Consider the following 10,734-nt stretch of genomic DNA (forward strand, 5'->3'; position numbering starts at 1 on the left):
GGGACACTTTTAGCATCTCATCTCAATTTGAGAAAAAAGCACAGGAAACTGTGCTGAAGTACTTTTTGTTTTATATCCCAAAGCAAAGTTATCATAATCATGATCTATATGCCTATTCATATTAGCCCTTCCTGGAACACGTCTGAGAAGTCCACAGTCATAAAGCACACTTGAGATGGATTTAAAAGAAAAATGCAAAACCATTACTTGTCTATGGGATTTAATTCTTTCAAAGACGAGATTTAAATGAAACTTTGCACAGAGGAGGAAAGGAAGTGAACTCCCAAGTAGCATGGTGCCTAGCCTAAACTGCATTTTTGTTAGGCTCTTATTAATCCCAGGGTATGCAGAAGTAAAGCCTTAGCCTCGTGGTTTCAACTTCATATATCTCACTTTGTGCATAAAGTATTAAAAAATGATTATCAACTATGAGTGCTTTCATTTTAAGACTATTATTTTCTATCCTTCACAAAGACAAAGTCCAGCAGTTGTACCCTGTTATTTTAAAAAATATGGGGAAGACTGTCTGGGAATTTTGCTATTGTATTCTCCATTTTCAGGAGATAATACATGCATAGGGATGAATTTCAAAAAGGAAAGGGAACAAATTAACAAAACAATTAAAGTTCTATGACACTCATAAATCTCTATTACCCAAAACTTCAATTTATAAACAACAGCTGGTGAAGAAGGCAATTTCATCTAGACACACATACATGTATGTACACAGATCCACACTTATAATTAAATGCAGTTATTTTTGGGATGTGTGTGTGCCTATCTTCTTTTCTTATTGCATATAATTTTCAGTTTCTGTAGTGTGATGTGGAAAAAGTGAATTTAAAGAGTTAAACAGGCCCATTGTTAAGTGTGTTTAAGTCCAACTTGTATGTAAGTTGGGACAGGTACACATGATTATTACTTAGAATTACTTTGGGCAAGAAAGGACTCCAAGTCTTTTCTTTCTTTCATTTTTTGGGATAGGAAGTTGAACAGTTGAATTTATTGGACGTCACAGGTCAGGTGGGGCAATGCTACCAAGCCCTTCTAGAATGCAGTGCCCTCCAATTGTCCAAGGGGACACAATTATGGATGTATTTGACTCCACAGTCATTTGGGATGAAGTGCTTCTCAGCCACCATGTCTTCAAATTCATCCAGTTTCTTGGAGATGTGGATCTCTGGCATCCAGGGATCTTGGCCTTGTGGAGGACCTCAGTCACATTCTCCTTGTTTTGAAGTTTGGTATGGATGGACATAATGACTTGGCTAATATAGACACTTGCCACAGTGCTCTGAGGCTTTCCTAAGGCTCCTCTTATCTCCCATCAGCCCCCAAAGAGGACACATTGTTGATGCAGATGACATGGAAGGGATGCAGTTACACTCAGATGTGAAAGCCACAACTTTTCACCATGTACTTGTTGGAACAAATCCAGGCAGCCTCCAAGCTTTCTGAGGAGAGTTGTTCATATTCATCTGACACCATGTGGTCACAGAGTGGAAACTCATCCACTTTTGCTTTCTTCCAACCCAGGTCAAAGCTGTGAATCTTGGCATCAGGGAAACCTTGGCAAAAGGAGGATTTGGCATAGTAACACCTGGTGGGGTGGTGGCCAATTGTGACACTAGAATCATTGGGGAGTCCTGATGGAAAAGATCCCAAGTGTTTTCAATGATTTAACAACTGAATTTGCATTGTTGTTGTTGTTATATTCTGTGAAGTCAGTTCTGACTCATAGCGACTCTGTACAGGGTTTCCGAGGCTTTAAATCTTTACGGGAACAGAAAGCCTCATCTTTCTCCCGCAGAACAGCTGGTAGTTTCAAACTGCTGCCTTTGCAGTTTGCAGCCCAATTTGTAACCATTACGCTACCAGAGCTCCTTGAATTTGCATTAAGATAATTTTGATAGAATTTGTTGTGAGTCATGGTGTGGCACCATACAATAAGCACTTGACCTCAAAGTCAGTTTGTATTGCAAAGTCAGCCATTAAGTATCAAGAGAAGCTTCTTGGAAACCCTATACAGGGTTGCTATGAGTTATAACCTACTCTGCTGCACTTACCAACAATAATAATAGATTAGTTCAATCTTTTCAAGCTAGGGGAAATTTATACAACAATAAATGGTAAATATGAGTTGTCTGTAAATGAGAAATTTATAATCCAGGGATTTACTTTACTTTGAAAATACAAGCAAGATATCAACAAATGTTTAATATATAATTGATTGGGAAAAGGACCAAAACATTGATGCATGCTGTCCATAGACAAATCAGAAGCTAGGGAGACAGTGTAGTATCTAATTATAGTGGAAATTATGACTTATGCTTGGAAACCAAAAATGTTTTCCATTTTAAAAAGAAAACATTCGGAGTTAAAAGTAATATTTATTTGTCAATACTTGAAGAAAATGAGTATCATTTAACAAAACCTTGGAAAGTTGAAGCCCCCTACTTTAATTTCTTTTTCTTTAAGTTGCCTGTGTACATGGGTATGAAAATGTGTGTATACATGCATCTGTAGCGTAGCTACTATTCTTAGTACTCAAAATTCTTTAGCTTGTTATCTTTCTGTTCTCAGTCATATTTTCAGGTCCAAAAGCAATACAAAAAGACTGGAAAAATAGGAGAAAAGAGTGGTGAAGAGACTTGTGGGGTAGCTAATTAAGCAAATGTATCTTTGATCTTTGCAACATGTGGTCCCTAGAATTCACAATCCCTTTGAAGAATGATAGCTTTGGATTTGAGTCCAGGTGTGGCTTGGCAGGTAAACACTGAACTGTGAACCACAAGGACGATGGTTTGAGCCCACCAGCTACTTTGTAGGATAAAAATGAGGCTTTCTGTTTCTGCAAAGATGTTCTGCCCCAGAAATCCTATATTGGGTCACTATGAGTCAGAACCAACTAAATAGTACTTAACAACAAATCCATTTAATTGAATGTGTAGGTGGTATAATGGTTAACACTCTTGACTTCTGACAGATTGCAGGTTTAAGTCCACTTAGAGGGACCTCAAAAGAAACGCATGGTTATCTATCTATTCCTAAAAAAATTATTCCTTGAAAAAACTTTGGAGCACAGTTCTATCTAGGATGACACACATAGGAATGCCTTTATGGAAACTGTTCACTAATTATCCTTATTCTGATTTTTAAAATTATAGAATCATATACTATGGGATTAAGAATCATATACTATGAGGATAAAAAACAATATTCTTATCAACGGAAAAAAATTAAAGTTGTCAAGGACCTCATTCTTCTTGTATCAACTAGCAACACTCAAGGAAACAGCTGTCAAGAAATCAAATGACATATTACATTGGGAAAATCTGCTACATAAGACCTTTTTAAAGTGTTGAAGAGCAAAGATGTCATCTTGAAGACTAAGGTGTACCTGACCCAAGCCATGGTATTTTCAGTAACCTCATATACATGTGAAAGCTGAACAATGAATAAGGAAGACCATAAAATAATTGATACATTTGAGTTATGGTGTTAGAAGAGAATACTGAAAGTGCCATGGGCTGCCAAAAGAACCAACAGATCTGTATTAGAAGAAGTGCAACCAGAGTGCTCCTTGGAGGCCAGGATGTCCAAACTTTTCGTCTCTCATACTTCAGACATATTGTCAGGAGGGACCAGTCTCTGAGAAGAATATCATGTTTGGTAAGATGGGGGGTCAGAGAAAAAGAGGAAGACCCCCAACAAGATGGATTGGCAAAGTGGCAGCATCTATGGGCTCAAGTGTGGCAACAACAGTGAGGTTGGCCCAGGATCAGGCAGTGTTTTGTTCTGATGTACATAAGGTCGCTATGGGTTGGGACCAACTCTATGGCACCTAATTTTTCCTGCTATGAAGCGATCTTGTTTATATTTAGTATTTTCATCAGTATTATTATGAAAAAGTAAGCAAATTTTTTGAAAAGACAGTGAATGATCATGTATTCATTTAGATCAAACAATTTTTTTATTATTGTTGTTAAGTGCCATTGAGACAGTTCCAATTCTATAGTGTTTCCAAGGATATGTATATTTGTCTATAATTGCTCTATTTCTGTATTTTGTATAGCTAGACCTATAGTGGTTACGAATCGGGCTGCGAACCTTAAGGTCAGCGGTTCGAAACTACCAGCCGCTCCGCGGGAGAAAGATGAGGCTTTCTACTCCCGTAAAGATTTACACCCTCGGAAACCCTGTACAGGGTCGCTATGGGTCAGAACCGACTCGACGGCACTTAACAACTTAACAACAGACCTATTTATTGGTTGGTATCTTGTTTCTCTCAGCAATTTGAATATTTCTAAACAAAGATCCAGTTAAATGTCACAATCATAATTTGTTATTAGATTTCTTTAATATTCTTTATTCTAGAATAGCCATTCCAACTTTTTTTTTTATTTAACGCTATTAAATGTTTTAAATCTTGCATTTGTAGAATTTTCCTCATTTTGGACATTTCTGCATCCTGTGGTGCTGTTCTACTTCCTTTCTATCCCTGATTTAGAAATGATTTAAGTGATGTTTACAGTCATAGTTAGATTCAGATTAAATATCTTTGGTAGTAATACGTCATAGTTAATGTTGTGCAGCTGATTCAAGCCAGAGTATTTTTAAGTGCTTCATAGGCATGTAAAATTTGAACAATGAATAAGGAAGAACATAGAAGAATTGATGCACTCAAGTTAAAAGTACCATGGACAGCCAAAAGAACAAAAAAAATTGTGTTGGGAGAAGTACAGCTAGAAGTAAGTAATGCTCCTTTGAAGGCAGAATGGTGAAACAATGTCTCTCTTACTTTGGACTTGTTGGAGAAACTACTCCCTAGAGAAGGAATTCAGTGACAAAGAGGAAGATCCCCAATGAGATGGATTTGACACCGTGGCAGCAGCAAAGGGTTCAAGTATACCAATAATTGTGAGGATGGCACAAGACTGGGCAGTGTTTCTTTCCACTGTACATACGGTTGCTTTGAGCAATAGCAATGTTTTGCATGATAAATAGTACATATTTAAGAACTAATGAATTAAACCCTTGATTTTCAAGATAAGTAAAGTGAGACTCAGAAAAATATATTTACTGTGATGACTTACTGTGATGTTATGTGTCAACTTGGTTAGTCTATTATGCTCAGGCAAGCTTTGTACTGATAGTTCTTTCATAATGTAATTAGTGTATTCATCTTAATGTGATCAGCCAATCAATTAACAGGCAGTTTTCCTGGTGGTGTGGCCTGCCACCAGTGTATATGTAAATGAATGTATTGGTAAGGCTTCCTATCTCTCTCAATCCTGTAGTCTTCTCATTCATGGGATATAGCCTTGCAGAGTGACCTGCAGATTTTATATCTGCCAGTTCTTGAAATCCTCTGAGCCAGCAGAAGCTTCTAGCCTACTATGTGACTTGCAAATTTGGGTTTGCCAGTCCTGAAACCTTATAAGATAGTAGAAGTCTTTAGTCTGCCTTCTGACTCACAGATTTGTCACAAGGCCCATCATTATGTGAGCCATTTCCTTTAAATAAATTTCTGTACATATGTGTTTATGCATACACTTCACTGGTTTTGTGCCTCTAGAGAACCCAGACTGAGACACTTGACAAAATACAGTTTGTGATGAGATTTTGAAAATAATAAGCAGTAAGATCTTCTTGAGCAATTCTTGGGAGAACTTAATAAAAACTGGTGACAGTGGTGGTGGTAGTATGCTGTTGAGTCAGATCCAATTAATTGGGACCCTCTATAGGGTTTCTGAGGATGTAAATCTTGACAGGAACAGAAAGCCTCATCTTTTCTGAGGAGTCACTTGTGAGTTTGAACTGCTGACCTGTGGTCAATAGCCCAATGCATAACCTAATTCACTACCATGGAATAATTACCCTAGTGTAATTGAAGATCATATGAGTGCTCCATTGTAAATTAGTCACTAGTTGAATATTTAGAGTAAAGGGGTCAAATAGTCTCTTGATTGGTCAAATCCAGTAATATCTTCCCCTGTTTATAGTTGCAGAAATGGAATACATAAAGACAGACATCTTAGGCATTAATAAGCTGAAATCGTCTGGTATTGGCCATTTTGAATCAGATAATCATAAGGTTTACTCTTTTGGGAATCACAAATTCAAGAGGAACTTTAAATTAAAAAGAACATTTCAAGATCTATCTTGAAGTATGATGCTGTCTGTGATAGGATAATATCAATACTCCTACAAGGAAGACTCATTAATACCACTATTATTCAAATGTATGTACCAACCACTGAAGTAATTGATGATGAAATTGAAGAATCTTTATGGTGCTATGGGATAAAGCACTGGACTTCAAGGTTAGCTTGAACCAATAAATCAGTGTTTCAAAGTCACCAGTCACTCCTTGGAAATTCTTCATGGGGTTGCTATGAATGGTAACTGACTCAATGACACTTAAAAACAACAACAGCCAAATTCTTCAATATGAAATTGATCAAACATGCCATCAAGTTGTATTGATAATTACTGTTGATTGGAATGTGAAAACTGGAAACAAAGAAGGACAGTATTTGGAAAATATGGCTTCGGTGATAGAAATGATACTGGAGATCCCATGAGAGAAATTCTCAAAACCAATGACTTTTTGTTGCAAATACCTTTTTAAAACAATATAAAAGGCAATTATACACATAGACCTCATCAGATGAAATACACAGGAATCAAATTGACAACATCTGTGGGACGAGATGATAGAAAATCTCAATATCACCAACTGAAACTAGGCTAGGGGCAGACTATGGAACATACTATCAATTGCTTATGTGCAAGTTCAGGCTGAAGCTGAGGAAAATTTAAAAAAAGGCCACAAGAGCCAAAATATGACATTAAACGTATTCCACCTGAATTTATAGATCATCTCGAGAACAAATTTGATGCATTAGACACTACTTACCAGGACCAGAAGACCTTTGGCATGACATCAAAATCATCATACAAGAAGAAAGATCACAAAAAAGACAGGAAAGAAGAAAAGACCAAAATGGATGTCAGAAGAGAGTTTGAAACTTGCTCTCCAATGCAGAGATGCTAATGCCAATGGAAGAAACATGGAAGCAAAAGGACTGAACAGAAAATTTCAAAGGGAAGCTTAAGAAGACAATATCAAACATTATAATGAAATTAGGATGAACCTGAAGCTAGAAAGTCAAGCACTAAGCATTTTTCAACCTTAAAGAACTAAAGAAAAAAATTTAGGACTTGACTTTAAATAATGAAGGACTCCATGGAAAAAATATTGAACAATGCAGAAAGCATGAAAACAATGAAGAAACACAGATTCACTGTGCCAAAAAGAAATGGATAAGGCTCAACCATTTCAAGAGGTAGCATATGATCAAGAACCGATGATACTGTAGAAAGACGTTATTGGCAAAAAGCAAGACTCTAGAAATTGACAGAATACAAATTGAAATCTTTCAACAAACTGATGTCATTCTTCCTCTGTCCCCTTCAGTGTAAGCTGGTAAGTTTTCTGCTGTGGTAGTTGGTTAAATCCATCAGTCACAGACTTACTCTTTTTTGATTCTGTAGTCATGTCTTTGGTGAACATTCTTGGACACATGACCTTAGTTTGTACAACAGAATTTTCCAAAACTTTAAATTCTCTTTTCATTTTGCACAGTTCATTTTTAGGTACATTTCTTTCCTCTCATATTTTACTATAATTAGCCTGGAGAAACAGTACAGCTCATTTTAAGATCTTGTTTATAAATGTCATCAACCTGATATACATGCTCTTCAACCAAATATTTGAACATAATTCAGATTACTCACTTGTTACCATGTAAAAAGCATTACCCTTCCTCTATTGTCCAATCACTGTTCATCATTTTCTTGTCAAGTCACACTAAAAGCACTTTTAGCATCCACATTTCTAGTAACATTCTGTTGCTGGCACCATATGTATTAGCTAAGAAGACAGAGATTTTTCTCTACAACTCTCCTTACTTCTGAACCCTTACCAGAATTACCTTTGACAACCATCATTCTATAAAGCATCTCCTCAAGGCAATGCAGACTTTTACTCATATGTACCTTACAACTCTTTCAGCCTTTATCCATTAACCAACTCCAAATCCACATCTACAGTGTAGCTATCAGTTAGAGCAGCACCTTATTCTTCTGATACCAAATTCTGTCTTAGTTATCTAGTGCTGCTATAATAGAAACATAAACAAATTTTTTTTTTTTTTTTTTTCACAGTTGAGGAAGCTAGGAGTCCAAATTCAGTTGGTAAGACCTTTTCTCTCTTTTGGCTCCGAAGGAAGGTCTTTGTCTATTTGAGCTTCTGCTCTTGTTTGATCTTTATGTGGCTTGGTATCTCGTTTCTCCCATTACTGATTTTAAGATAGATTTTTGACAAGAGGGAATGAGCTGGGTTTGGTGTGATAGAATAACTAGAGTTGTGCCATGACCCAAGGATGAAACAAAATTTCTCTTTTGCATTTGGCCCTGAGAATTGTTGTTGTTGCTATGTGCCATTGAGTCTGTGCTGACTCATAGCAACACTATTTAGAGCAGAATGAAGCACTGCCTTATCCTAAACCATCGTCATAATTATTTCTGTGTTTAAGATGATTGTTGCAACTACTGTGTCAATCTATCTTTGCTATAATTCAAGGTCATGCATTCTTCTTTGGTCTTCCTTGTTCATTATCCAGCTTTTCCATGCATATGAGTTGATTGAAAATACCATGGCATAGATCAGAATTAGTTCTCAAAGTGATATCTTTGCATTTAAAATTTTTACAGAATTGTTTTGCAGTAGATTTGCACAATACAATATGCCATTTGATTTCTTGACTTCTTCCACAGATTTTGTCTGTTAGTCCAAGAAAAATAAAATTCATGACACCTTCAGTATTTTCTGTTTATCATCCACTTGAACATTTTTGTTTTCTTTGTTAATGTGTAATCCATACTGAAAGCTAGAGTCTTCCATCTTCATCAGTAAGTGCTTTATGACTTCTTCACAAACAAAGTATGTCATCAGCATACTACAAATTGATCATGAGTCTTCCTCCAATCCTGGTACCACATACTTTATGTAGTCCAGATTGTCAGATAATTTGCTTCACATACAGATTGAATAAGTGTGGTGAAAGGACTCAACTCTGATATGCACCTTTCTAGTTTTAAATTATGCAATATTCTTGTTTAAATCAATGCTTCTTATTCTGTGTAGTTTCTGCATGAGCACAACCAAGTGTTCTAGAATTTTCATTCTTCATAATATTTATATATTTTTTTTATGATCCAGTGTCTTTGTATAGTCAATTAAACACAGGCATACATATTTCTGGAATTCAGGTGTGGCTCTATAGGATAAGCTCTGGACTGATAACCCGAAGGTCTGTGGTTCAAGCCTACCAGACACTCTTTGGAAACAGTATACATCACTGAGTAGGAATTCACTTGATGATACTTAACAACAACAAGCATCATCGTTTTGGTATTTTCTGCTTTGAGCCAATATCCATCTAACTTCAGTAATGCTATCCCTCTTCTGATATTGTCTTCTGAATCTGGATTGAAATCTAGTAGTTCCCTGTAAATGTACTGCTGCAACTGTTTTGAAATTACCACCATAAAAATATTGCTTGCATTTGGTATTAATGGTATTGTTCAAAAATGCCCATATTCTGTTGTGTCACCTTTCTTTGAAATAGGCATTTATATGAATCACTTACAGTTTGTTAAACAGGTAACTGTTTTCAAAGTTTCTTGACCTGGACAAGTGAGCAACTATAATGCTGCATATATTTCAGTTGGTATTCTGTCAATTTCTAGAGCCCTATTTTTGACCATAGTTTCAGTGACGCTTATACTTCTTCCTTTAATACCTTCTAGTTTTGATCATATGTAATGGGTAGGGCTTTGAGTTAACTTGATTAGGCCAGGATACCCAGAGTTTTGGTAGCTGTTGCTATTAAATTCCAACTTGGTTCCAACTCATAGTCACCTTGTATGGGATTTCCAAGGAGCAACAGTGAGTTTGAACTACCAGCTTTGTGGAACAAACTGACCTTATAGTCCAGTGAATTATCTAGCAGCACCAAAGCATTTACTATTCCCATGGTGACAAAACCCAATACAGGCATTTTTAGCTCTATAACGAGTGGCTATAAACAAATTCAAGCTGGATTCAGAAGAGGCTGTGGAATGAGGGATATCATTGCTAATGTCTGAAGGATCTTGGCTGAAAGCAGAGAATATAAGAAAGATGTTTACCTGTGCATTATTGACTACACAAAGGCTTTTAATCGTGTGGATCATGACAAGCTATAGACAACATTGCAAACTTTGAGTATTCCAGGACACTTAATTATGCTCATGAGGAATTTGTTCCTGGACTAAGAGGCAGTTGTTCAAACAGAACATGGGAACACTGGTTTAAAATTAAGAAAGTTGTGTGAGAGGGTTGTATTCTTTCACCATACTCACTCAACTTGGATACTGAACAAATAAGTTGAGAAGCTGGATTATATGAAGAAAAACGTGGCCTCGGGATTGGAGGAAGACATTAAAAACCTATGATATGCAGATGATTCAACCTTGCTTGCTGACAGTGAAGAGGACTTAAAACATTTACTGATGAAGATCGAAGAGCACAGCCTTTGGTATGGATTGCATCTCAATGTAAAGAAAACAAAATTCCTAACCACTGGACCAATAAACAACATTGTTATCAATGGAGAAAAGATT

At 36.5% G+C, this 10,734-nt stretch overlaps 1 pseudogene; it reads right to left on the reverse strand.

Moving 5' to 3' along the window:
• Window positions 1-1,034: 1,034 nt before the first annotated feature.
• On the reverse strand, window positions 1,035-8,013 carry LOC102833248 (annotated as a pseudogene).
• Between the last annotated feature and the right edge of the window lie 2,721 nt (window positions 8,014-10,734).

This window comes from Chrysochloris asiatica, unplaced genomic scaffold (assembly GCF_000296735.1).
Source record: "Chrysochloris asiatica unplaced genomic scaffold, ChrAsi1.0 scaffold00044, whole genome shotgun sequence".
NCBI classification, from domain to species: Eukaryota; Metazoa; Chordata; class Mammalia; order Afrosoricida; family Chrysochloridae; genus Chrysochloris; species Chrysochloris asiatica.